General features: G+C 44.8%; 1 protein-coding gene across 9 annotated transcripts in view; it reads left to right on the top strand.

The window, feature by feature from the left end:
- The window catches only part of DAB1 (DAB adaptor protein 1), a 1,144,406-nt gene that overhangs the window by 735,559 nt on the left and 383,773 nt on the right, over positions 1-25,074 (top strand). The window contains exon 1 of one of the 9 annotated variants that reach the window (XM_043575095.1): positions 2,134-2,287. The exons of the other annotated variants lie outside the window; for them this stretch is intronic. The gene's annotated coding sequence lies outside the window, so the exon portion shown is untranslated. Of the gene's footprint in view, positions 1-2,133; positions 2,288-25,074 lie in introns of those variants that run through there. 9 annotated transcript variants of the gene reach the window in all.

The following is a 25,074-nucleotide window of genomic DNA, read 5'->3' as shown; positions in this document are numbered from 1 at the left end:
GACTGAGGTCTACCTTATTTAATCTTAATTTTTAAAATTTTTTTTTTATTTTAGAGAGAGAGAGCACACACGTGAGAAGGGGAGAGGGGCAGAGGAAGAGAAAGGGAGAGAGAAAGAAAGAGAGAAAGAGAAAGAGAGAGAGAGAGAGAGAGAGAGAGAGAGAATCTCAAGCAGACTCCAAACTCAGTGTGTAGCTCCATGAGGGGTTTGATCCCATGACCCTGGGATCATGACCTGAGCTGGAATGCAGAGTTGGATGCTCAAGGTACTGAGCCACCAAGGTGCCCCTGAGGTTTGTCTTTATAGATGAGGAAACTGAAGTGTTTTATTCATCTTTATAGAGTTGCTCGGTGAGTCTAAACTTCCCACTAAATGAACTGTAAGTGTTCAGTGGCAACTCTTCCCACTTTCTAGAACTTTGGAAAAGTTGGAGAGACTTGAGCCTTTCTCTGCTTCCTGGCCATTAGATCTGGTCACACCCAGAAGTGGATAGAAACAGTAGAACCAAGGGTGGCCCCTCCCTCCCACCTTGCTGGGAGTTTCCTATGATCAACTGTTCTCCTAAGATTGCATCCTGCCAATGACCTCACCAATTTTTCTTGTCTCTGTGTAAATTGCTATCTTTTCAGGAGGTGCGTGACAGCCTCCTTTTGCTAGGGCTTCCATTTGTACAGAAGCTGTTATTACAGAATAAGTTTAATGGGTCGTGAATTTTGTGCAGAAAGGGAGGGTCTCTCAATGACTTTGCATGTACCAGCCATGGACGTATTGGCTCCACAAGGAGTGCATTAGGCTAAATATTTTTAGCCCATTGACTCTGGGGGTAATAACCCTAAATGCTTCATTAAATTTTCATGGGTGAGTGACAGAAGCTAAGGGGGGGGGGGTGCTGACAAACAACAAAACCCAAATCTGCCACATTAGCTTTATTATTACCCCGCTGGAGGACAGGAGTGTGGCCCCTAAAAACCAACTTTGTGAGGAACTGTTGCCTGCCTGCTCCTTCCCTTTCCCTCCCTGCTTCAGTGGGGGCAGCACTTGACTTTTTTCTCTCCCACGCCTGGCATTCTGGTATCTGGAAATAGGTTACACCACAACAGACATTGACTGGAGTTGAACCCAGTGTCAGGGTAGAAGAATTTCCAGACCGACACAGTATGTTCTGCGGTTTGGCAGATCTTTGTCAACTAAGCAGGGAACGGACTGTGTACTGGCTGGGGCCTTCTCCTGCGCCAGTCCCAGTCCCGTATTAGAGTCTGCAGATTGTCTTTTCCGAAGTACTCTAAGAACGCAAGGGGGGAGGGCGGATGGGAACTCGGAGTTGGAGCTAAACTGCGGCCCACATGCTCTCAGGGGCGTTGAGTTCCTTCCTGGGACTGAAGACATGACCGTGACCGATGCCAGCCCACCCCCCCCCTCCCCCACCGCCCAGCTTCGCGTGCGAAGCCTCAGCGGAGACGGAGGGCTGCCGAACTAGGGGTAGCCGCTGGGAACTAGCGCCCCCTCCCGCGAAGGAGCAAGGGGGCAACAGGCCCTCGCGGCCCCAGCCTCTCGCTTCCTCCCCGCTGGCACTCTTTATATTTGGGAGTGCGTAAGTTTGGAGGCTTGGATAAAGGAATAGACACTAGAGGGGAATGAGGGAGGTAGGGCGGGCGCTGCTGCTGGTGGTGATGGTGGCGAAAAACGCTGGCGACTTTGTGAAAGCCGACTGTGGGAGCTCTGACCCCCCTCTCTCCCGCATCCGCTCCCGGCCGGCGCGGCCGGGGCGGGAGCCCCAAGCCCTCGGCTCGGCTCGCCTCCGTCCGCGCGGGGATGCGGGGTGAGCGCAGGGGCTCCGGAGGCGCGACCGCGAACCGCGGCGCCCCCGCTCGCTCGCTCTGCCTCCTCCGCGTCGCCGCCGCGACTCGGCTAAGCTCTCCGAGCGCGCTCGGGTGGCGCAAGAGCGCCCGGACGGGAGCGGGTACGGGCGCGGGAGCGGCGAGGCCCGGGCGAGGGGCGCGCCTCGGGCGGCCGGCGAGCCGGCAGGTGAGCGGCGCCGCGGGGCGCCGGGCGGGCGCGAGGGCGGGCGGGGCGCGGGCCGCGGGAGGAGGCGGGGCGGCGCGCGGGGCGGTCTCCTCCCCCTGCTCTGACGCGGGCCCGTGGCTCCCGGGGAGGATGGACCCAGCGCGGCGCTCGCCGGGGCTTCCCCGGGCTGGAGAGCGCGCCTGAGTGCCGCGGCCCGCCGGGCATGGGGAGCCGCTTTTTGGGCGGCTGCGGCAACGGAGGAGGATGCTCTCGGCCAGCCGAGGTGAGGCGAGGCGGGGGGCAAGCCCAGCCCCGAGTTCAAAGCGGGCAGGTGCCGGGAGGGACAGGGCGCCCGGACGGCTCCGCTGGCGCCCCGGGCGCGGAGGAGGGCTCCTGGGACGCCAGTCGCGGGAGTTTGGCTGGGGGTGCGGAGGGGATGGAGACTGCAGTTTTCCGCTGGCTCCCTCCTCTTGCTGGGGGACAAGGGCGACCTCTGCTCCTTCCTTCTGGCTCTCCCTCACCAACCCCAGCCTCCCTACTTGTGACCGCGCGCGGCCTTTCTCCAGACGGCCTCAGCCCAAACACTTGTGTCTCTCCGAGACTCCCTGCTGCCTCCTCACTGCTGCGATCCCGGCTCTTTCCACCCACGAGCCCTCCTTCGCCCACTCCAAAACCTCCCTGGTGCTTCCTATCCCTTCTCTCTGCGTCGCTAGCGGCGTCCCAGGGCCGGACCCTCTTCCCCTACTGCTCGGCTGAGCTGTGGCTCTGCCGCGACCTGTCGAACAAGCGGGTCTCTCCCTCTAACCCCTGCCCCGTTCGCAGACACCTTCAGAGCTGGGCCCTGCGTCTTCCCGACCCCAGCCCTTCCTGGGTCCTCCGTCGACTCCGTTCTCCGCCGCTGCGTCCCGCTCCCCAGGCTCCCCGCCACCCTGATAGCTCTTCTCCCCAGCCCGCTGCTCTTGGTTTCTGCTCAGGACTCCACGCTGTGCCTGGGAAGCAGAGCTCAGGGTTTGTTTGTTTTCCTACGGGGGAAACTTTAAAATCGCCGTGGTTTGGCTCACAAAGAAGCCCTAACAGGAGGGCTCAGCCGCCGAGAGAACCTGGATCTGGAGTCCGAGATGGGGGGAGATTGTGTCGCGCGTCGGAAAGGCGTCTTGGGATGAGCGTACAAAGTAAATTTCAAAACGGAGGTGGTTGCTGTAGCCTGGACTCTCCTTCCCCGGCTGGTTGCGTCCCGCGGAGTATTATTGTGACCCCTGGTGGGAGGGCGCGTCTTTTCTCCGCACTTTTTAAAGCGCCTTTTTATCCCCCCTTGATGGTGGTGCTGGTGACCCGGGCGGGGGTGGGGGAAGAGTGGGTGGGCACGAGGGAAAGCTGCCTGCAGAGGCTGATGCCACTTGGCTCCTGCCTTGGTCGCTCCCGAACCCGCCAGATTGTGTATGTTTCACTCTAAACTACCCGCCTCCCCCCAACTGCATCGCACAAGTCCTCATTGTTGGGGGTCGCCCTGGGCACTTCCGCCTGGGCAGGGAGAGTCTGAAGGAATGGGGTGGGGGTTGGGAGGCCGGGGGCGCTCGGCGACCGTGCTCCGGCTGTCGCCTGAGGCTCGGCGGCGTTCGGAGCGGAGAGCGCCCCGGCGCGGGCATCTGTGCGCTCCCGCGAGTGTCTGCGAGCTTGGCTGCGTGCTGGCGTGGGTCGGTGCCTGCCTGTGCATTTGGAGGCCTGCGCACGCCTGGGCTTAGATCCTTCGAAAAATCGGCAAGTGGAAAGCTTGCGGAATCGAGTGCGTCTTTTGCTGCCCGGGAGCTGGGCGGGCGGTCCGGCTAGCGAGTCCTCCGAGGTGGGTGCTAATATGAAGCTCCAGCGAGTCACCGGGACCGGAGCGAGGATCCGCTCTCGCGTCTCCCCCCCCCCCCCCGCCCCCCTCCTGCTGGCCCGTTGTACGCACTTTCGCAGTGTTGATAGTTTCGAATAAAGGCCTTGTGGGGGTTCCGCTGACACTTCACAACAGTTAACATGTTTTCAAGTAATCATATAAATTAAAGGTGGCTTGCGTTCAGAACCCCCTAATTATCCGGTTCACGCTTGTACATTTATGTGCCAATTATAGGTCTTCAGGAAATCCATAAAATTGTAAACCATCCCCACCCCCTGAATTAGCACCCATTGTTTTTATTATCTCAATGATGAGTGATTCTGGATGGAACCCTGAATTGCACGGGCAAGGAGAGAGATGTTCAGGGGCCAGAGATGGAGAGCTGGGCTGGAGTAGGAACGAACACTCCACAGCACCCCCCTCCCCCATCTCTTTCACTTCCTATCCTGACAAGGCTTGGTGACAATTCTGGAATTTGAAAGGGATCAAAGATTTTCTTGATTTCCTATTGAGAAGGGCAACCTAATCAAAGCCGTATAAAAGTCAACTTCTAAGCAATCAGAAATTGTCTGCTGATGTCCTTGATTGAAACCCCAGCATTCAAATGGAGTATTGAAGAACGCACAGACATGGCTTTTGAAGCGCTATTGTTCTTTTCCATACACAGAGGCCCTCTTAAAGGTTTCGGAAGTTCAAAATGCAGTGACTTGAAAGACTGACATTGTAACTATTTGGCGACGCTAAGGGCATCAGCAGGGATGAGAGCAGAGGCCGAGGTGGGAAGTGCAAACGTGTGTTACTGTCTTCTTGGGAGCAGTGCAGCTCTCCAGTGGGAATTCAGTTCTAAGCATCAAGTTGGCAATTAAAATCTCTTCCTAAAGCAGATTTAGAAGATGATTTTTAGTAGTTTTTTTTTTCTTGGTGGTTTGCTTAAGGTCTGAATAGGCATATCTGAAACATTTAATCATGTTCATTGTATTCAACAATAAAATCTGAATAAAAATTACTTATTGTTGATGAAGCTCCTCTCACAAGCTGTTCCACAGTATGTTTCGGTTGTAAGATACACCATTGTGGGAGGTTGCGGGAAGAGATGCTATCACTTATTGTTCTCTTTCTCCCCAGGCCCCAGAGGAATATGCTGCTTCACTCCCCTTTGCCTTCCAAAGTAATTTCCCTTCAGTGGGTGGGTGTCTGGCTTTGGTACCTGATAGTACCCTTCTTAAAAATTGCATTTGGTGGATTTCCGGTGCCTGGGGCCACCCTGCAGGCAGATGAAGCATCTAATGGAAGCAGCATTTCATTTTGATAATTCACTCAAGTCAAACATTTTGTTTTTGTAGGAATTTAATCCCTCTCTCAAACTAATAAAGCTAACAAAGCAAGAAAATCACAGTTTATGTCTTTTGGATGGCACTTTAAAAAATTGCCTACATGGAAGGCTGTTGTCAGGAACTTCCGATCGTTGTTGAGGGCTTACTGTGGCAAAGAATGTGCACTGGTTGAGTTAAGGAATCGAGGATAGGTCACATGACCTCTCAGAGCCTCAGCTTTGTCATTTGCAAAACAAGGACAATATTGCAGATTACCTATGTGATCTTTGAGCAATTTTTTAGAGAAAACTGCCCCATTTGGGCGCTTTGGCATGTAACAGGATTTCAGGAGGACGGTAACTAGCATGCAGTCCTGCTAAGAAGATAAGATAATCTTTGGAATTAGAAGGCCAAGGTCCAATCCACACACTTTCTGACTTTGTGATGTTGGGCAAGTCACCTGTCTTATTAATAAAAATAATAAGAATAATTGCTCTTTTGGAGCACTAACTAAGACTCAGGTACCCTTTGAAGTACTTTGCATGCATTCCTTTATTTAATCTTTAAATAACCCTAGGAAGTGAATAGCTATATTCTCATTCCCATTTGATTGATAAGGAAATGGGGGGGCACACAGAGAGTTGGTAACTGGTCCAAGGTCACGCAACAAATAAGGTACAGAACTAGAGATTTAAATCCAAGAGTTCTGGGCATGCCTGGGTGGCTCAGTTGGTTAAGCCTCTGACTCTTGACTTCTGCTCAGGTCATGATCTCCTGGTTCCTGGCTTCAGCTGCCATGTTGGGCCACACGCCAACAGCATTGGGATTCTCTCTCTCCCTCTCTGTCTGCTACTCCCCAGCTTGCACTCTCTTTCTCCCTCTAAATAAGCAAATAAACTTAAAAAAAAAAAAAAAGTAAATCCAAGCATCCTGGTCCCAGGGTCTGCCCTGACCACTGTGTTATGCTGTCTCTGAGTGAAGAGGCAGTCCCAGCTGTCTTTCACGGTGGTTGTAAAACTTAAGAGGGAATAATGGAATAGACTTTCTGTAGAAGCAAGCTGCGTGTTTTTCCAAGTGTCAGATGTTGAGAACATAAAGTGAGTGTTGCTCTGTTGTCAACAGGGCATTGGGCTAATGGTGGATGTTTTGAACACTTGCGACTTGATGAGAGTGTTGGTCAGTATGTTGACATCCATTTGTGCTGTTAAAATATTCAGTAAGCAGGTACGCAGAGATAGCATTATTGCTGTTGTCTGTTGCCAGCTGTGATAAGCAGAGATTTATAACATTAAAAGGTGGTATAACAGGTGGGTGGAAGTCTGGACTTGGGTGCTAAGACTACCGGGGTTCAGTCCCCAGTTCCTCCAGCCCTGCCAGCTGGTGGCCTTGACTGACTTCTCTAATCTCTCTATATTTCAGTTTTCTTTACAAAATAACAGACCTGCTACCTAAGATTGTTGTGAAGATTATGGAAATTGACACCCAAGTGCTTGGAACAGTAGTTAGCATGTAATGTTAGTTAGCTGTTAACGTTATCCTTCAAATGAGATCCAAATTCTCCCCTTTGATAATGAAAAGTTCTCTTTACCAATGTCCTGAGGCTTAAGTATTCTAAGTGTCCATTGTTTGTTGTTTTTTTCCTTTTCCTAACCAGGAGATGGGGAGGAAGAGGTACAGTTTAGGATTCCAGGCAAAAGTTGTTTTGTTTAGCTTATTAGAAATTGAAGGGAATTGTGAGGTACACATAACATGCTAAAACCTCCATGGCACTGTACTTTTCAACAATTGTTTTGAGGAAAATAAAGTGACTATTTGATTGATTGGATTCTGGTAGAATAGTGAAGTCTCCCTGTTTACAGATTGGAAAATGAATCAGGTTGGAGGAAACATACAACTTTACAGCTGAGAGACATTGGAACCCAGAATTCTTAGACTCCTTGTCCAGTGCTCTTTTTTCTAGACCACAATGTCTTCTATACCATGATAGAGAAGTGACCTGAAATATAAATAAAAATTGAGTGGAGGGGAGATATTGCAAAACTAAGAGCAGGAGCCAGTCAGATGTTCTGGTCTAAAAAAAAAAAAAAAAGTGTCCGTAAGAAAAGAAAACCCCTTTTCTGGTAAGTACATTCATGTTCATGGAAACTAGCACTGAACTCAATCTATGAAATGCATATTAGCAGGATATGAGTCCATAATGAAACACATACACACACACAAGTCGATTAATGACTTCAACACTTTGCTTAGGTTGGAGAGCAAATGATTGGGTTTCTTTTTCTGTGAGATGCTCTTTGTATTTTTCTTCCATTTACTTTTCAGATATGGAAAGGTTTTGGTTCAGGAATCATAAAACTCCTCTGGCTTCTATTTCATGAAATATGCAGCATATTCTATTGGAGAGAAATTGCTGGCTTGCTTTTATTATTATTATTTTTTTTATTTGAACCTGATGTATAACCAATCTGCAGTGCCAGTGGGGGATGCTCATAAAGAGAAAGGAAAACAGAAATACAATTCTGCTGAATAGAACAACTCATAGCTTAAATGATACAAATTATGTGATGGCCAAGATGGGCTGTTTAGCTTAGGGGATAAAAATGAGAGGAGTGCCCTCACAGACAGATGTGACAGTTCAGGGTGACTTCAAGTCAGTGTCGACCACCTACAGTGCATCTGCAAAATGACCAACCCCGTGTATAAGCTCTGAGCTTCATAGCAATTTCTGACTCTCTCTGTTGGTTAGTCTCTGTTTCTTCTTCTTCTTTTTTTTTTAATGTTTATTTTTTTGAGGGGAGAGAGAGCAGGGTAGGGATGCAGAGAGAGTGAGACACAGAATCCAAAGCAGGCTCCAGGCTCTGAACTGTCAGCAGAGGGCCTCATGCGGGGCTCAAACCCACAAACCATGAGATCATGACCTGAGCCAAAGTCGAACGCTCAACCAGCTGAGCCACCTAGGCACCCCAGTCTCTCTGTTTCTTGACTAGACCCTGGTAATCTGCTGGTTCACCATCCATCAGTTAAGCCATCCTTTCCCCCTCTTTTGTCTCAGTTTGTCTCTTTTTCAGTCTTTGTATCCAATATATCTACTCTTGTTAGTGTCACATTTGCTAGTAAAGACTGAAAAGTTAACAAAATGCCTGGAGAGTATCTGGGAAGTTGACTCAGGTCACCCACATAGGCACCACTTCTGTGTCCATTTAACACATATTGCCTGAGCACCTACTTTATGTCTGGCCCTGACTCTGTGCTCAGTGTTGTGAACAGTATCGAGATGCAGGGTTACAGCCTCTGTCATCTAGGCATCCTGCCTCATGCATGAATAATTGACGCAGGGTGAGATATGGTACAGAAAATATCTGCGTGGCACTGAAAGCGTCCAGAAAAGTAATTTATTATATCTGAAGAAAGGAAAGAGTGGGGAAGGCTTCAAAGAAGAGATTGCATTTCATCTGGAAGCTGAAGGTTGACCAGGAATTTCTCAGGGCTTGAAGGCATCCAGACTGGGAGAACTGTGTGGGCAAAGACAGATGGGCATGAAGGTTCATCATTGGTTTGGAGATGGGCATAGTTCGCTGTGGCTGTAATGTACAATATGTGGCTGAAATGGATTACTTTATAGAGCATTTTCAAGATCGTGTTCCAGGGAACATTAGTGTTCCCCAAGATGGTTATGAGTATTTCAAAAGAAAGAACATTCAGAGAGAAAAATGTCCCATGCCCCAAGATGTTTGAAAATCACTGAATTATATATCTTACTCTTCTTAAGACATGGTATTTACTGACATAGTAAAGCTTCAGAGGTTTCCTCCAGTAAAAAAACAAACAAAAAAAAAGTCATTTAACTTATTAAGGTCTCAGTTTGCTTACCATAGTACCTCTGATTTCAAGGAGCCCTTTTCAGTCTTATGAGATAGACCAGGGAACATGTTTGTAGGTAATCACTTAATGGGTTTTAAGAAGAGGGGTTAATTTTATCATGAGAGCAATATGTATGATTTGAAATGTAGTATATATATAAGACCTAAGACGAAGTAGAAGTAACAGGATAGTAAAAGCACTTGTACTCACCACTCAGCTTAAGAAATAAACCCACACAAATGAGGTTGAAGCCTCCTAGTAACCGTTTCCTGGTCATATCTCTTTCCTTCAGCCAGAGGTAACTGCCCTAAATTTGGCGTTTATCATTTCATATAATTATTTTGAATGTTCTTTTGGGAAGAAAAAGAATTCCATTGAATTCTTACCCGATTTCTAGCTGGTCACTTAGAGATAATAAGAAAGAGCTGATCTGTCTAGGAATTTTCCTTGAATAAAGGACATTTACAAGCTTCTCAAAGAAGGAAATGTGGCTTCTCCTTTTAACAACAGTGTCTGGAATATAGTAGATGTTCAATTAACTTCTGCTGAATTGAATTGTGTGCATTCTCTTAGTACATTAAGTTCATGTGCATACAAAGATTGGGGTGAAGTAATGGTTTTGTATTGACAGTATTGAATTTCCTTTGTTCACTGATCTTGACAATATGGTTTTTTGTCTTGTAAACTGGATCTGTAATTGAATAGTAACTGTCATCAACTGAAAGTCATTTTTTGATTATTTTTATTTTAGAGAGAGAGAGAGAGAGTGAGTGAGTGAATGAGTGAGCCAGCAGAGGAGATGGACAGAGGGGGAGAGAGAAAGAGAGAACCTTAAGCAGGCTTCATGCTCAGCATGAAGCCTGAAGTGGGGCTAGATTCCATGACCCTGGATCATGACCTGAGAGGAAATCAAGAGTTGGGTGCTCAACCAACCGAGCTACCCAGGTGCCCCGACTAAAAGTCATTTTTGTGTTTTCTTGACATCGTTTGGAATCAATAATAACTACTTACCCAAATCTGCCCTATTGATTCAGTAAAGCTGTCCACTTCATTAGAAGAAAAATAACTACAAGTGTTTTCAATCAAAAAGGATATTTGTAAATTACAATGTAATTAATTACTCGGTACCCAGACACTACATACTTTGAAGGTTTATCCTTAGGTCCCCAAGAAATAATTTACTGTCAATAATAGGGTGTGACAGGGGCGCCTGGGTGGCGCAGTTGGTTAAGCGTCCGACTTCAGCCAGGTCACGATCTCGCGGTCCGTGAGTTCGAGCCCCGCGTCGGGCTCTGGGCTGATGGCTCGGAGCCTGGAGCCTGTTTCCGATTCTGTGTCTCCCTCTCTCTCTGCCCCTCCCCCGTTCATGCTCTGTCTCTCTCTGTCCCCCCCCCCCCCAAAAAAAGTTGAAAATAAGAGGGTGTGACAATTAGGCACAGTCATGCCAATGCAAGCATCTCTCTTGGTGTATGTGAGGGACATCTTCTTGGAAAAGCTCCATCTGAAACACATGTCATATTTGGGAGACATTTTCCTTCTTATGTTATCCTAGCCTGTATTCATGTATTACTATATACATGTCAACATGTACAGTAAATGCTACTACATTGTTGAGGGATGCATGGTAGAAAGAATGGAAAGAGAAAGTGGAAAACTTGTAGGCTCACTGGGAGAGATCATGGTTATATGGGAGATAGTAGGTTAGCTTTTCCCATGAGGTTTATGTTGATCATGGCTGAGAGTCCACCCCTTTGATTTTCTCTTTGATTTTGCCAGTACAGGTTTCAACGAGCAGTTTGGGGAGTAACAGTAAAGTCCAGGAGATAGCACAGTGAGAGTCAGCCTTGGGTATGACTGATCATCGGCAATGCATACAGTGTACACAGGGTGAGGAAGAGATGCCATGCACTGCCATTCCCTCGTGAGTGCCTACGGGTACCCATGCACTGTGATGATGGCACACGATCGTGCTTGTCTGAGATTGGAGGACTTACTCTGAGCAGTATCATATGCATGCTCACAGAAGTTCTCAATATAAAACACAACCATTCAAACATTAAAATTAAACCAGAAGTTCCGGTAATCCAATTGTGGATGAAGTCAAAGATGGGCCAGCCATATGCTGAATCTAAGCTATGGGTGTGTATTGTTAGAACGTAGTGAATGCAAAAAGGTTACTGTAATTTATTCCTTTGGGAAGATGAATAGATTTATAGACCACATAGAAGTTGGATTCTGGCCAACCTTCTGCTATCTTAGTAATTTTAATGTAGTTGAATTTATCAATCTTTTCTTTTATGGTTAGTACTTCTTATGTCATGTTTAAGAAACTCTTTTTTTTCACTTTGATGTCCTAAAGATACTGTCCTTTATTATCTCCTAAAAGTTTTATTGTTTTGTCTTTCACATTTAAGTTCTATAATCCATGTGGAGTGTGTGTTGTGGGGGGGGGGTGAGGTAGGAATTTATTTTATTTCTAATTTTTCTCCATGTGGAAAAAAGTCATCTTGGCACTTAAGATCATTTTCTAGATGCGTTTGTGTGTGTGTGTGCGTGTGTGTGTGTGTATGTATATATATTTTTTAAGATTTTATTTTTAAGTAATCCCTACACCCAGTGTGGGGCTCAAACCTACAACCCCCCTGATACCAAGAGTTGCATGCTCTACCAACTAAGTCAGCCAGGCGCCCTCAGGCATATATTTTGTCTACTCTTTTGCCTAGATTATGCTTCTTTTATTATTTTATAGCTTATTATTAAAGCTTTATAATAATCCTTGACATTTGGCAGGACAAATCCCTACAATGTCCTTCTTCACTAGTGTCTTGGCTTTTTTTTTTTTTTTGGCTTTTTGTCTTCCATATACATTTTATACTTAGTTTTTAAAGTTACACAAAAATACTCTTGAGATTTCATTGGAGTTACAATGAATTTATAGATTAATTCAGGGAGATGATATCATTATGGTATTGAGCCCTTCTACCCATAAATATGCTACCCCTCTCCATTTATTTAGTTCTTAATGTCTTTCAATACAGATTGTAATTTTCTTCATAAAGGTATCTAACCTCTCGTTAGATTTATTTTTGGGTGCTTTATATTTTTGTAGTTGCCATTGTAAATGCTGTCTCTAAAAATTACATTTTCTAATTATATGTTTTCATCATATTCCACCTGTATTTCTTGCTCTGGATAGTGGGGCATTAGGATGGGAGGAGAAAAACTGGTGCTCATAGAGTGCTCACAAAGTACTAGGTGAGTTATGTGCTTTCATTTGATACCCAGAACAGCTTCAAGGAAAGGGCTGTGGGGAGCTTAGCACCGCCCTTGACAGGGTCACCACCCTCCTCCACAGACTGACTGGCAAGGGGATGTCCTTTGTCCCAGTGGCTCAGTGGAGATGTAAAAGTGAGGAATGGGGCTTCCTAGGACTTGATCAAGCCAAGTAGCAGCCAGTCCCCTTGTTCAAATAGCAGAGATCTTTGAAAGATGTCTGTTTTCCCCCTGGAGTGTGAGGGGATGGCAAAGTCCTTTCCGGGGTGGACACTCTGTCTAGCATGAGTAACATGATCTAGGGGCTGGGCGCCAGAGTCTGGCTCCTGATACACTAGTCTGGCATTTCAGACCAGCCGTCGTCTTCTAGTTGCCTGAGTGCCAAATTATGGCCGATAGCTACAGTCTGGTTCTACTTTCTAGGTGCATCTCAGGTCAGTGAATGTTACTGCAACCTTCAGATGAGCAGCCACAGCTACAGGGAAATGAGAAGATGTGTCCAGTCATCAAGGTGAGCTGGGATAGAGATCCAGGTCTTCTGGTACCCATGTCGGTGTTCTTTCTTCCTCACCATCTTGACTTAAGATTCTCAGATATATTATGATGATAATACAGTGAAATACTCCAGCATTTTTTATTTGAGCAATCACTATTCTGCATAGAAATTATAACATATCTGCAAAAATGGGGACAACAGGAGAGATGTCTACCTATGGCCCTGATGCTTACCTGCTGATAGCTATCCTTTTCTGTCTGCCTCTCTTTGTTGTTGTTTGTGTGTTTCTTTTTCTGGAATTCCTTAGGTTATTAATTCTTTGATCAGACCACTCCCACTCATTTTTTTCCCATTCAAATATTATGTATGTTTTAGGACCTAGTGGAGATACCCATTTCTCTCCAGAAGTTACCTCTACGACGTTGATGTGGATAAAATTTCAAATTCTTCTTCTTCCCTTGCTGAGTGTGGTACCTCTTTCTCCTTTCTCTCACATCCTGTCATCATGTTGCATTGTATTTTCTGGAGTGAAGCTAATATGTGCTGTGGTAATTATAGGTTGATATAAAAGAGGATGTGTCATAAAAGCAAAATTAGGGGAAGGAGAAGCTGACCACTTGGTTACCCTGATAACACTGTATTTTCCCTTTGATATCCATGGGTCCTTTATGAGTGAGTTCAGATACCATTCTGTATACATTTGACTGCTCCAAACATATCAGTGGTAAAGGAAGTCTTAATTCCAGTAGTCATAAATCAACATGGCTGGGAGGAAGGGGGTTGGGAGAATGGACTGACATTGCCCTCTTCTAAAAAATACAGACCTTACAACATAGACTCAACTACGTTTGATGCTTCCCTCTGCCTGCTTCCCTAGGCATGTGTATCTTTCTCAGGCATCTTGAGCCCCAGACTCTACTAAACACCATCCTTCATTACATCTTCAATTGTTCTGCTCCTTGTCTGTTTCTCTCGGTTCCTCTGAAGGTTGAGAATTTCTCAAGGACACTGTTGACGTGTCTTTCATGCCTCATATGCTTGGCTTTTCAAGAAAGTTCACCTTAAGTTTTTACTACTTCTAGTTTTTAATGTCTACCGTAGTTCCTTTGCAGTAGAGGGAAAAGTGTCCTGTCCCATTAGTGACTATTTTGAATCTTTGAGAACAAAATAAGGGCCTTCTGCTGTCATTACAAATGTTTCTGTTGTCTCCTTTTACTCGCAAACTGCCTTTCCTGTACTGCCCTCTCTCTCTCTCTCCCTTCTTTCCTTTCCTTTTTTTTTCTGTCCTTCTGGTTTCATCAGATCAAGAGAGTTGCATGAAATCAACAACAACAAAAGGGCTCTCAGCTTCAAAGTTTGCAGTAGGATTTTGCACAGTTGCTAGAATGTGCGTTACTCCCTCTCTCACACATTGTTTCAGTTGAGGAGGAAGTATTTGGGGAGCAGTCATGAGGTGGACTTTGTAGTTCCTTATCAGATCCCATGGTAATAACATAGGTTACCGTGGGTGATTGTTTGCTTCATGGGTTATCTGCAGCTGATTTAAAATTACAGCTTAACTGCTGGTGGGAATGCAAACTGGTGCAGAGATTCCAGAAAATAGTATGGAGGTTCATCAAAAAATTAAAAATAGAACTATCCTATTACAACCCAGCAATTGGACTACTAGGTTATTTATCCAAAGGATATAGGTATGCTGTTTCAAAGGGGCACATGCAGCCCAATGTTTATAGCAGCGCTATCAATAATAGCCAAACTATGGAAAGAGCCCAAATGTCCATAGACTGGTGAATGGATAAAGAAGATGTGGTATATATATTGCTGAGTATTACTCAGCAATCAAAATGAATGAAATCTTGTCATTTGCAACAATGTGGATGAAACTAGAGTATATTATGCTAAGTGAAATTAGAGAAAGACAAATATCATATGACTTCACCCATGTGGAATTTAAGATACAGAACAGATGAACATAAGGGAAGCAAAAGTAATATAAAAACAAGGAGGGGGACAAAATATAAGAGACTCTTAAATACAGAGAACAAACTGACAGTTGCTGGAGGGGTTGGGGGCGGGGGATGGACTAAAAGGGCAAGAGGCATTAAGGAAGACGCTTGCTGGGATGAGCACTGGGTGTTATATGAGGATGAATCATTGCATTCTCCTCCTGAAATCATTATTGCACTATATGCTACCTAACTTGGATGTACATTTAAAAAAGAAACAAACAAACAAAACAAATGAGCAAAGGGAAAAAGAGGCAAACCAAGAAACAGACTGTTAACTATAGAGGACAAACTGATGGTTACCAGAGGGGAGGTGGATGGGGGGAGGGGAGTGGGTTGAACAGGTGATGGAGATTAAGAATTGCATTTTGTTATGATGAGAATCAGGTGTTGTATAGAACAGTTGAATCACTATATTGTGCACCTGAAACTAATATATACTGTATGTTAACTGGAATTAAAAAAAAAACACAAAAGATAAAATCTAATACATATTTTTGTCAAACAAAAAACAAGTAAAATTATAGCGTAAAGATTGAAACTCTGACAACCAGTGTGTGTCAAGGGTGAAGAGCGTCTCTGTGGACTGTCCCTGGACAAACCCAAAACTGCAGCAGCCACATCTCCAGGACAAGCAGAACTTATTAATGGTGACAGTATGCACTGTGTCAGTGATCACTTCGTCAGGAGGCACATGCCAGGTACCTTAGCAGAAAGAATTTAATACAGGAAACTAAATAGGAAAAATTTCATATAGTGAAAAATGTGTTGGCAGAGCTGAAACTGTGACAAAGAAGCAAAGCACAAAGACTAGAAGCTGCCTCTAGATCTGCAGGCACAAAGGGAAGGTGCATTGTTACTGGAGCCCAGGATCCGTGGCTGCTGGAAACAGCAGAGGCTGCATGGTGGGAATAGGTCCCACACGGGAATGGGCTGGAACCATGGAGGAGACTGGGCCACTTCCATGTATGCCACCTTGAAGCAGAAAGTGAGTGAGGGAGGGAGACAGATACCCTAGTTTCTCCTCCAACTTCCTCTCTCCTGCCAGGCTTTCCCCATTAAATGAACCTCACGAAAGTCAGTTGTCAAGGGAGCCTGGGAAATGTGCTTGGGACAGGCTTCCTGCCACACCCAGAGCAGGGGAAGGGACCAGGAGTGGATCAGAGAAAAACAGGCAAAGGACTAGTTCATATGCCAGAAAAATTAGTCTCTTACAAAAGTATTTATTGATGTTGCAGAGCTCAAGAACAGCAAAGTGAAACCCTCATTCTTCCCCTAGCTTCCCTACCCCACCGTCCCATCCCACCTACCTTGCAGAATGTTGAGAGTAGCCACTGGCATTCAATCTCTGTCTTGCTAGGTGGAGCCTTGTCAGTGATGAGTGCCTGCCCTGGTGAGTAGAACAGTAACAGTAGGGCCATATAGTCCCTTTTCTGCAATTCCCAAATCTAGAATGCTCTGAAAAGTCAGAATATTTTTATCATTCATTTAGTGGCAAAACCTGATCTGATCTGACACGAGCCACTTATAATCTTTATTGGTCCCTCTGAGTATGAATAGTCATACATATGGCTTGAGAAGTATTAATGAATTTGTGGGGTGGGGAGCCCTAGCCAGAGACAATACAAAGAAGTGTAAGTGTATGACATAGTATGTGCTGCCTTTCTAAAATGCAAAATAAGATCTGCATTCTGAACAGACCAGACCCAGGAGATTTGGATGAGGGATTGTGAGGTCTGTAAGGGAGAAGGAGTGGAAATGTGGCCCAATAAGACACAGTTCTAGGGTAGTGAACATCACAGCTCTTCTGGAATCAATGCCGGAGCTGGATTCCTTTGTAGCCTGGCGGAACAGAATGCTCGTTCTACAGATGTGGAGACTTTGTTTAGGTTGGAGAGCTGGCACCCATCTTGCAGGTTCGCCAAGGGGTTCATCGTGGCGCTGGTGCCACTCCTTTTCCCTTTACAGTGAGTGTTGCTTTCTGTCTGAATCTTTGGTTACTTCAAGCCCTTAAGTACTCAACATTTAGGTGGAATGAAGGAAGAAGTCCACGGGTGAACCTGCACTCCAGCCGCGGTGATCTTACATTTTGTAGCATTTCATGTAAACACACACACAAACTATTCAGGTTTCTTCTCTTCTCTTTTGATCTTATCAGATAGATAGGATGAGTGTTACAATCCCCATTTTACAGATGGTCAAACCAAGGTTTGGCTAATAGCTAGGTCTGTGGCCATGGACAAGTCCCTTAACTCTCGGAGCCTCAGTTGAAAATTGAATTCTTAGAAGCCTGTTTTGTACATTAAGGAACACGTGGCCGCACAATTAGAGCGGTGCCCGGTGCCTGCACATGTACATGCCACAAATGCTAGCTCCTCTCTCCCTCACCCCTCTACCTTCAGACAAGTGAGATAGATTCCAGGAAGGCACACAGCTTTAGCCTTTGAAAGATCTGCCTCAATGTAATGAAGAGAACAGCTGAATGATGACAGACCTCCTCTCTCTCTGCCTCTGCTTTTTTTTTTTCAGCTTTAAGAGGAGGGGCTTGAATAAGGCCAACTGTGCTAATTTTCTGTTTCTCCCCTTAGAAATTGGGTCACATCTGTCTGTGACCTTGATGGCCGCTCTTGTCCTCACAGAGCAGGACACATACAGGTGGTTATTTTGTTTACTCCACATCTGACTGGAGAGGAAACGACCAGGATCACAAATACAATTTGCTGCAGAAAGCAACTTTATTTCTTGTCAGCACACATGGGACTTTGTTTATCATAATTCACTTTACATGGGCATAATAAAATATTTTCTTTTTCTGAGTATTTTGCAAGATTAATAAGGCTGCATTCTTAGGGAAAGTTTATTAATCCATAACTTACAGAAAACTCCAGAGAAAGAAGATATGAGATATGTGCTGTAGGTAAAGACGTCAAGCATGTCACTACCAGAATTGAGTTATGCATACATTACCCAGCTAGCTCTCTTCTAGGTGCATTACAGGTTACTGATACGATGGCAGCTATGCCTTGGACGTGATCTAAACCAGCACTTGTTTCATTTGGGTTTGAAATCGGGAGGGTGTGAAAGAGTAGGTGGCAGCACGTAGAATAGTCACAGCCGTTGGGGTGCTGGTCTTTTCCACCCCCTTGGCCGCACTTCGGCTGTGTGAGACACAGAGGCATGCATTTGGACCTTGGCTCCCTTGCGAAAAGCCGTATGCCGTGGGTCTTGGCTGTCTTATCAAATGGAGATGCCGCGCTGGCGGCAAGGGTGATAGCGACAACGAAGGGGATGGTGACGAGGAGGATGACGGTTACCTCTGTGTCCATTACACGGACTCATGGTTTATGAGGAAGTACTTCGTGTTCCATCCCTTCATCCATTTTACTCAGTATTCATTGAGCCCCTGCAGAGTGCTGGCACAATGGCGGGCTCCGTGGATATAGCCATAAAACACGTAGGCTTTCTTCTCAAGATCCAGGATTAGTCTGTGAAGCACAAATACACAGATGGCAACGTGGTGGCTCAGTACAACAAAAAAAGTAATATTAGTTGAGGGATGAAGTCTGCCAGGGTAGGGAAGGGTCAGCATCTAAGCTAAGTAATTTGAAGTTGAGTTGGACTTTGCCAGTGGATCTTTCTCGTAGTAAATATGTTTCAGGTACTGTGTTGGGCGAATGTGACAGAAACTGTAGTTGTCCTTATGGTGTGTACAGTCTACCAGGGAAGACACAGATCAACAGAGACAGGAAGGAGGCACGTTCTAGGTCAGGGGTAGATAAAGGTAGAGATGGGCACCTCTGTACGGGGAGCCATAAGTACGTCGGTGTGAATGGATCACAAAGTGGCAGGGTAGCGGGAGCCAGGGCAGCTGAGGCTGTGAACGTCAGCAGGTGCTCCAGTTCATGGAGTCCCTGGTAGCCTTGAGATTGTGGTTGGGTGGTAAAACAGCCTTTCCTTTGTGTAGCCTTCTTGGCTGTTCTCACCATTCTCCTGTTACCCGGGGTGAAGGAGCAGTCCAAGGAGAAGTGTGGTTGTATTTATTTAGGTGAAATGAGGGTGTGTGTCAGCTGTGGTGTATTTGAATGGTCTTTCAGGTGCCTCCTATGACCAGACCAACGAGCTCAGGTGCCTATGAAGGCAGTGTAGTTGACATTACTGAGTGAAACAGTCCAGGGGGAGGGGTTGGGGGGCACTGGGTAAGCCACCATTCAGTTCCAGCCGATGGTTGCAGTAAGAGAATGCTGGACCAAAGCAACCAGGTCTTCAGCTTTTTCAAGAAAAGCTAGACATCTGTTTTTTAAATGTGAAATCCGTCAGTTTAAAAACGTGCCACTAAATCAGTTAAGCAACAACAATGAAACATTTGTAGTCTAATAATATCTGGCCTGTGGGCTCATTTTCACTCATGAGCCAGTCATTCGTGGATTCTGGCCTATTCTTTATAATTATTATGTTATGACTACATAGATCTCTCTCAAGTGGGAACTTCAGTCAATATACCAACGGGTAAATTGGGCCATTTTTGGTAAAGTTTCTGCAAGATAGTTGAATGGTGGAAATCGGTCCTCATTTATTTCTGTGGGTCTCCTCAGTCATCTTTTCTGTTCTTGGTCAAACACTTCTGATACGTGTGAAACTTCAGCAAAACCAGGGTCCATGGCAATCCTGGTGTTATCTGTTTGCTGGGCAGCAGGGAGGTTTGCGTGTGTTTGAATCTACAGCTGCCTTGGTTAAGTTTGTTACATCCCGAGACCAAGGCAAATCCCTGTAGTGAGTCAAATGAGTAGTTTTAAGGTCTGTAAATGACAGCGTTCTGTGGCTTTCTCATTTAGGGTTGAGACTTGACTCCCAGCCTCTAAAATATGCACATTTCAAACCAGAGTGAGAACATGAGCAACTTAGTAGTTACTGTGGAATTGAGTGAATGTCATAAATATTTATTTATCTTTTTCATAGCTGGCATAAAAATGTTAGGATATAAAAAAGTTGTTCGCTATAAAAACAACAGAAAATTCATTGGCTATCCATCTCCTGAATGCGTGTGTCTCTTTGGGTTTTCATTAGCGTCTAGCAATATACTTTGAGAAATTAGATTTGAACAGAAGCTTCAGCAGAATATGAAAGCTTCTAGTGTTCATAATTAACCCGTTTTCAGCAAGGATCCATTGTGTACAGCAGTTTCCTTTTAAGCATATAGTGGCTATAGTCACATTTAATGAATTAAAAAAATTTTTTTGCATTTATTTATTTATGTAAAAAAATTTTTTTAATGTTTATTTATTTTTGAGAGAGACACAGAATGCGAGTGGGTTGGGGCAGAGAGAGAGGGAGGCACAGAATCCGAAGCAGGCTCCAGGCTTCAGGCTTCGAGCTCTCAGCACAGAGCCTGATGCGGGGCTCCAACTTACAAGCTGTGAGATCATGACCCGAGCCGAAGTCGGACGCTCAACCGACTGAGCCACCCAGATGCCCCTATTTATTTATTTTTTTTTAACGTTTATTCATTTTTTGATAGAGACAAGGCATGAATGGGGGAGGGGCAAAGAGAAAGGGAGACACAGAATCCAAAGCAAGCTCCAGGCTCTACACTGACAGCACAGAGCCCAATGCGGGGCTCGAACTCACAGGCTGTGAGATCATGACCTGAGCTGAAGTCGGACGCTTGCTTAACTGACTGAGCCACCCAGGCGCTCCAACATTTATTTATTTTTGAGAGAGTGAGACAGTGCATGAGTGGGGGAGGGGCAGAGAAAAAGGAGACAAAGAATCCAAAGCAGGCTCCAGACTCTGAGCTGTCAGCACATAGCCTGATGCGGGGCTCGAAACCACCAACTGTGAGATCATGACCTGAGCCGAAGTTGGACGCTTTACCGGCTGAGCCACCCAGGTGCCCCTAATGAATTTTTCCTTCAGAGATGTTTTTTTTTTTCCCTTAAGAAATAATCCCTTATTTATTGAATTGGAAAACACACAAGGAATATGGAAGACAAAAAAAGTCACATACAATATTTCTACCAGAAGCAGTCACTGTTAATGTTTTGAGTTGCAGAGGTAAACAGGCTAGAGGTTGAGGTCAGATGAAATGGGTGTCTTTCTAGGCTTCTTCATTTATTTAATCTTGATGAGTCTTATTTTTCTCACTTGTGAAATAGAAATAAAAAATATTGCCTATTTTATCTGATATTTTCATGATCAAATCAGAGAATGCATATTAAGCCTGTAGCTCATTAGTTGGCACACAGAGAGCATTTAAAAATAAGCAATAGGATTATGTCTTCTTTTTGCTACACACATTTTGCTTTGTGGAGTTCATGTTGTCAATACACTATTTTTTGTTAAATAAAAAAGGACAACTCACCTTGTTCCCATATCTCTTTAAGAAATACTCTCTAGAGGTGCCTGGGTGGCTCAGTTGTTTAAGCGACTGACTCTTGATTGCGGCTCAGGTCATGATCTCATGGTTCGTGGGTTTGAGCCCCACATTGGGCTCTGTGCAGATTCTGTTTGGGATTCTCTCTCTCCCTCTCTCTCTCCTCCCCCCCACCCAACCCCTACCCCACTTGCACTGTCTCTGTCTCTCAAAAGCAAATGAGCTTATATAAAAAAAGAAATGCTCTCTAAGCATCTTTTAATCAGTTTTATTTTTTTACAGACTTGAATCTTCATTCAACTTTTCCCTTGTATATTTAGTTGTTGTTCATCCTTTTTTATTGTAAATAATTATTTGATGAATATCTCTGTTTGTCAGTCTTTTGTAGCACCTTGATTTTCTGGTTAGTATAGTGACTGCGTCTCCCATCTGAAATGGGAAGGGTTACTGCCAGAATTCTCCACTGGAACTCTTGGCGATGATGGATGGAAATGTTTTATATCTACACTGTCCAATATAGTAGCCACTACCCATGCATGGCTATTGAGCATTTGAAATGCAGCTACTGTGTCTGAGAAACTGCTTTTTTTCCCCGTTTGTAACATTATTTAATTTTAGTGTGAATAGCCCCATGATCTCATAGCTACCATATTGCAGAGTAGGGTGGACCTAGGCTGGGGTTTGTTGTTTAGACAGACATGTCTATAAAACCCTTAGCTTTATCTTTTGGACTTTTCTTTTAATTTATCTGGTACAGACTCAAGATACTGACTTTTTACATTCTATGTATACATTCTTTTTTGTTTGGATGGAGGGTTTGTAGAGGACATCTCACGTGCCAGCTACCATGTTAAGTTAGAAGGGGCGCCTGAGTCACTCAGTCCATTAAATGTCTGGGTCTTGATGTTGGCTCAGGTCATGATCTCACGGTTCATGGGATGGAGCCCTGCATTGGGTCGTAGCAGATAGTGTGGAACCTGCTTGGGATTCTCTCTCTCCATCTCCCTTGCTCGTGTGCAACACTCACTCTCTCTCTCTGTCTCTCCCCAAATAAATAAATAAACTTAAAAAAAAAGCTGAATTTCAAATTTTGCTGACTTAAGGACTGTTGATGTCGTCAGTGGCAAGAGTCTTGCTTAGGATGACTTCAGTCTAAAGGGGAATTTCTTGGTCTACATAACCAAATCTAGGTGCAGTCTGGCTGCGGGCACGGTTAGAGCCCTGTTTACATAGGTCTGCTTTGCGTTCTCCATGTTGTTGGCTTTGTCACTGGGTTCTCCCAGAGCAGCGGCAAACATGGCCACTGACCATCTATGTTTACATCCTACTCGCCTAGCAATGCTGGCAGAAATAGAAATGGGTCTCCTCCCAAAGATCCACAGAATGGTCTAGAGCTGGCTTTCAGTGGACTTGTCATTCCTGAATCTCAGTCACTGCAGTCACAGTTGGGGAGGTAGAATTCATGCCTATTGGTCAGCTCTGGGTGCAGGCCCACTTCTGGCGCTGAGGTGAGTTCCCCACCAAACTACGTGGACTACCCTGGAGTTAAGAGGATGATTCCCCAGAGGAGAGTCACGGTGGCCAACACATGTTTGGCAGGCAGGCGCATGCTATACAGTATACCTGCTGCACTGTATCTTTGAAGCATTTTTGGTTCCCTCAGTGGTCTTCTTAGGAAAGCCGGTTTGTCGGGGAGGGGTAGATTGTTCTGAACTGTGAATTGCTATCTATTCACGGAGCAGGCTTCTGTCGTTTACTGGGACTGTTCCCTTACCCAGAGGAGGGCCCTGTCTTCCGATTATGAAAGCATTGTGGTGTTTGGGTCGTGTCTGGTCTCACTCTGTGTTTATGGCAGTATGCTCAGAAGCTAATTTCTCCTCTCTGGGAAGTAGGTAACTATGCCCCAGAGAGTGAATGAGGTAAGTAAATCGATGCCTCTATTGTGATTATTTTTCATTATGAATAAGGCAAAAGATATATTGCCTAAGCCCTTCGTACAAGTATCTGAATCAAAGCCGATGGGATTTACATGTCAGACTTCAGATAATCTAGGAATGTGGAGAGTGGGCACTTCAGTCCCCAGCTGGTGTATTGCAGCAGTATCTTGGGACTTATGGGTGTAATTAAACCATCCCTATTAGTAATTACAAAAAGGGACTCCCTGCCCTTAAACGTGACCGTAACCTATCAGGTCTTCATAAAAGCATGAAGCTAGTTATTTCATCAGCAAAATCCATGTAGAAAATATTTTATTAATGTTTCAATCTTCTGATTCAGCCCTTTGTGTAATAAAATATGGTGGCTGAAACACTTTCTTTTTTACTGTTCTTGCTCAGCCTCGTGAGAGAGGCTGAAATCTTGTAGTACCATTTATGCCAATTTTCCTTTAAGCTCTCCAGCATAAAGTATATCAGCAAATTAATATTCCCCGACTTTAAGATGAGATTGACCTCCTAGGTATAAGTTCGTTTCTTGTCCTAACATCTACTGTACCATGAAATTGGGGATCTTTTTTTTAATGTATGTATTTTTACTTCATTTTCTTTGTGGCAGGAGTGGTGGTGGTGAACTCAATTCAGATATTGTGTCACCTTAATATATTATCAACTTTTAACTAGTCAGTCGTTATTGTACAATGATGCAAGCAATGCCATGAACACAGCTTCCTTTTCAGTGCTGTTTTATTCCACAGGGAATTATAGACAAGTTCTCCAAAAGAACCAAAAACATGGAGCGCGGTGGTCACCTCTGCTGAGTCACTTGTGCTGACTTGAGTTACCTGAACAAGGAGCTAAAAGAAAGGAAGCTCCAATGGGCTGTGTTGCAGGGAATCCTAGGAGATGGTAGAACACGTGGGTGGGGTCTGATACCACATTAGTCCGAAGACCTGTGTGTCCTTGAGCTACTAACTTGACTTCTCTGGACCTGCGTATTCTCAACTGAGAAAGTAAGGTTTGGATGAATGATCCCTAAGATCCCTGCTCACTGTAACCTCTGATTTTATGCATAGTGGTATTTTGTTCATCTACAGGAACACCTAATGACTAGTATATAGTTCGCAGTTATACACACATGCTCTCCTCTCTCCAAAAAGTCTTCCTGGGTTTGTCCTTCTCTGTTCTAACTATACTTTTCACAAATGATACTGTTTATCAGAGTGGGCGTTAAAACAATTTTTTAAATGTTTATTTATTTTGAGAGAGAAAGAGTGGGCCACATGCAAGTGAGGGAGGGATGGGGTGGGGGGGAGGAGGGGAGAGGATCTCAAACAGGCTCCGCAATGTCAGTGCAGTGCTTGATCTTATGAACTGTGAGATCATGACCTGAACCCATATCAAGTGTCAGATGCTTACCTGAGCCACCCAGGTGCCCCGAGTGAGCATTTTTGTGTGTCTTATCTTCCCCCAAGGATGTCAGCTCCTTGAGGGTAGGTACCTTTTCATACATGTCTTTTGTTATAAGAAAATTTTTTTGCAATGAGACACTCATTAAATATTTGGCAACTGTATGGATAAACTGCATCACATTTTAGAGACTGTACAGGGAAAGACAAAAACACAGATACAAATATATCTGAAAGGGGACCCCTGTATAGTTATGGTGAAATTCCTTAGGTCCTTATACCATGTAAAGTAAATTCAGTAATTTCTCTGGGAGATTTCATTTTAATGTATATGAAATGCCAAAATTTTGCAGTTGAGTGGAGAGGTAAATTATTTTGTGCCTATAATGGAATCCTTTTATACATTTCTGATTATTCAGCGCCTTGTGGTAGGGCCATGCTGTGTTATTTCCTATCATGTCGGAATGTAGCCTTTTTGGTGGTAAGGTCATTCAAGTGCTTTTAAAAAAGAAAAGAGAGCTTGTCCTGTCCT

The sequence above is a fragment of the Prionailurus bengalensis genome, chromosome C1 (genome assembly GCF_016509475.1).
Source record: "Prionailurus bengalensis isolate Pbe53 chromosome C1, Fcat_Pben_1.1_paternal_pri, whole genome shotgun sequence".
In the NCBI taxonomy this organism is placed as follows: Eukaryota; Metazoa; Chordata; class Mammalia; order Carnivora; family Felidae; genus Prionailurus; species Prionailurus bengalensis.
The sequence above is the reverse complement of the archived record's forward strand: the minus strand, read 5'-3'. Positions and strand labels throughout refer to the sequence as shown.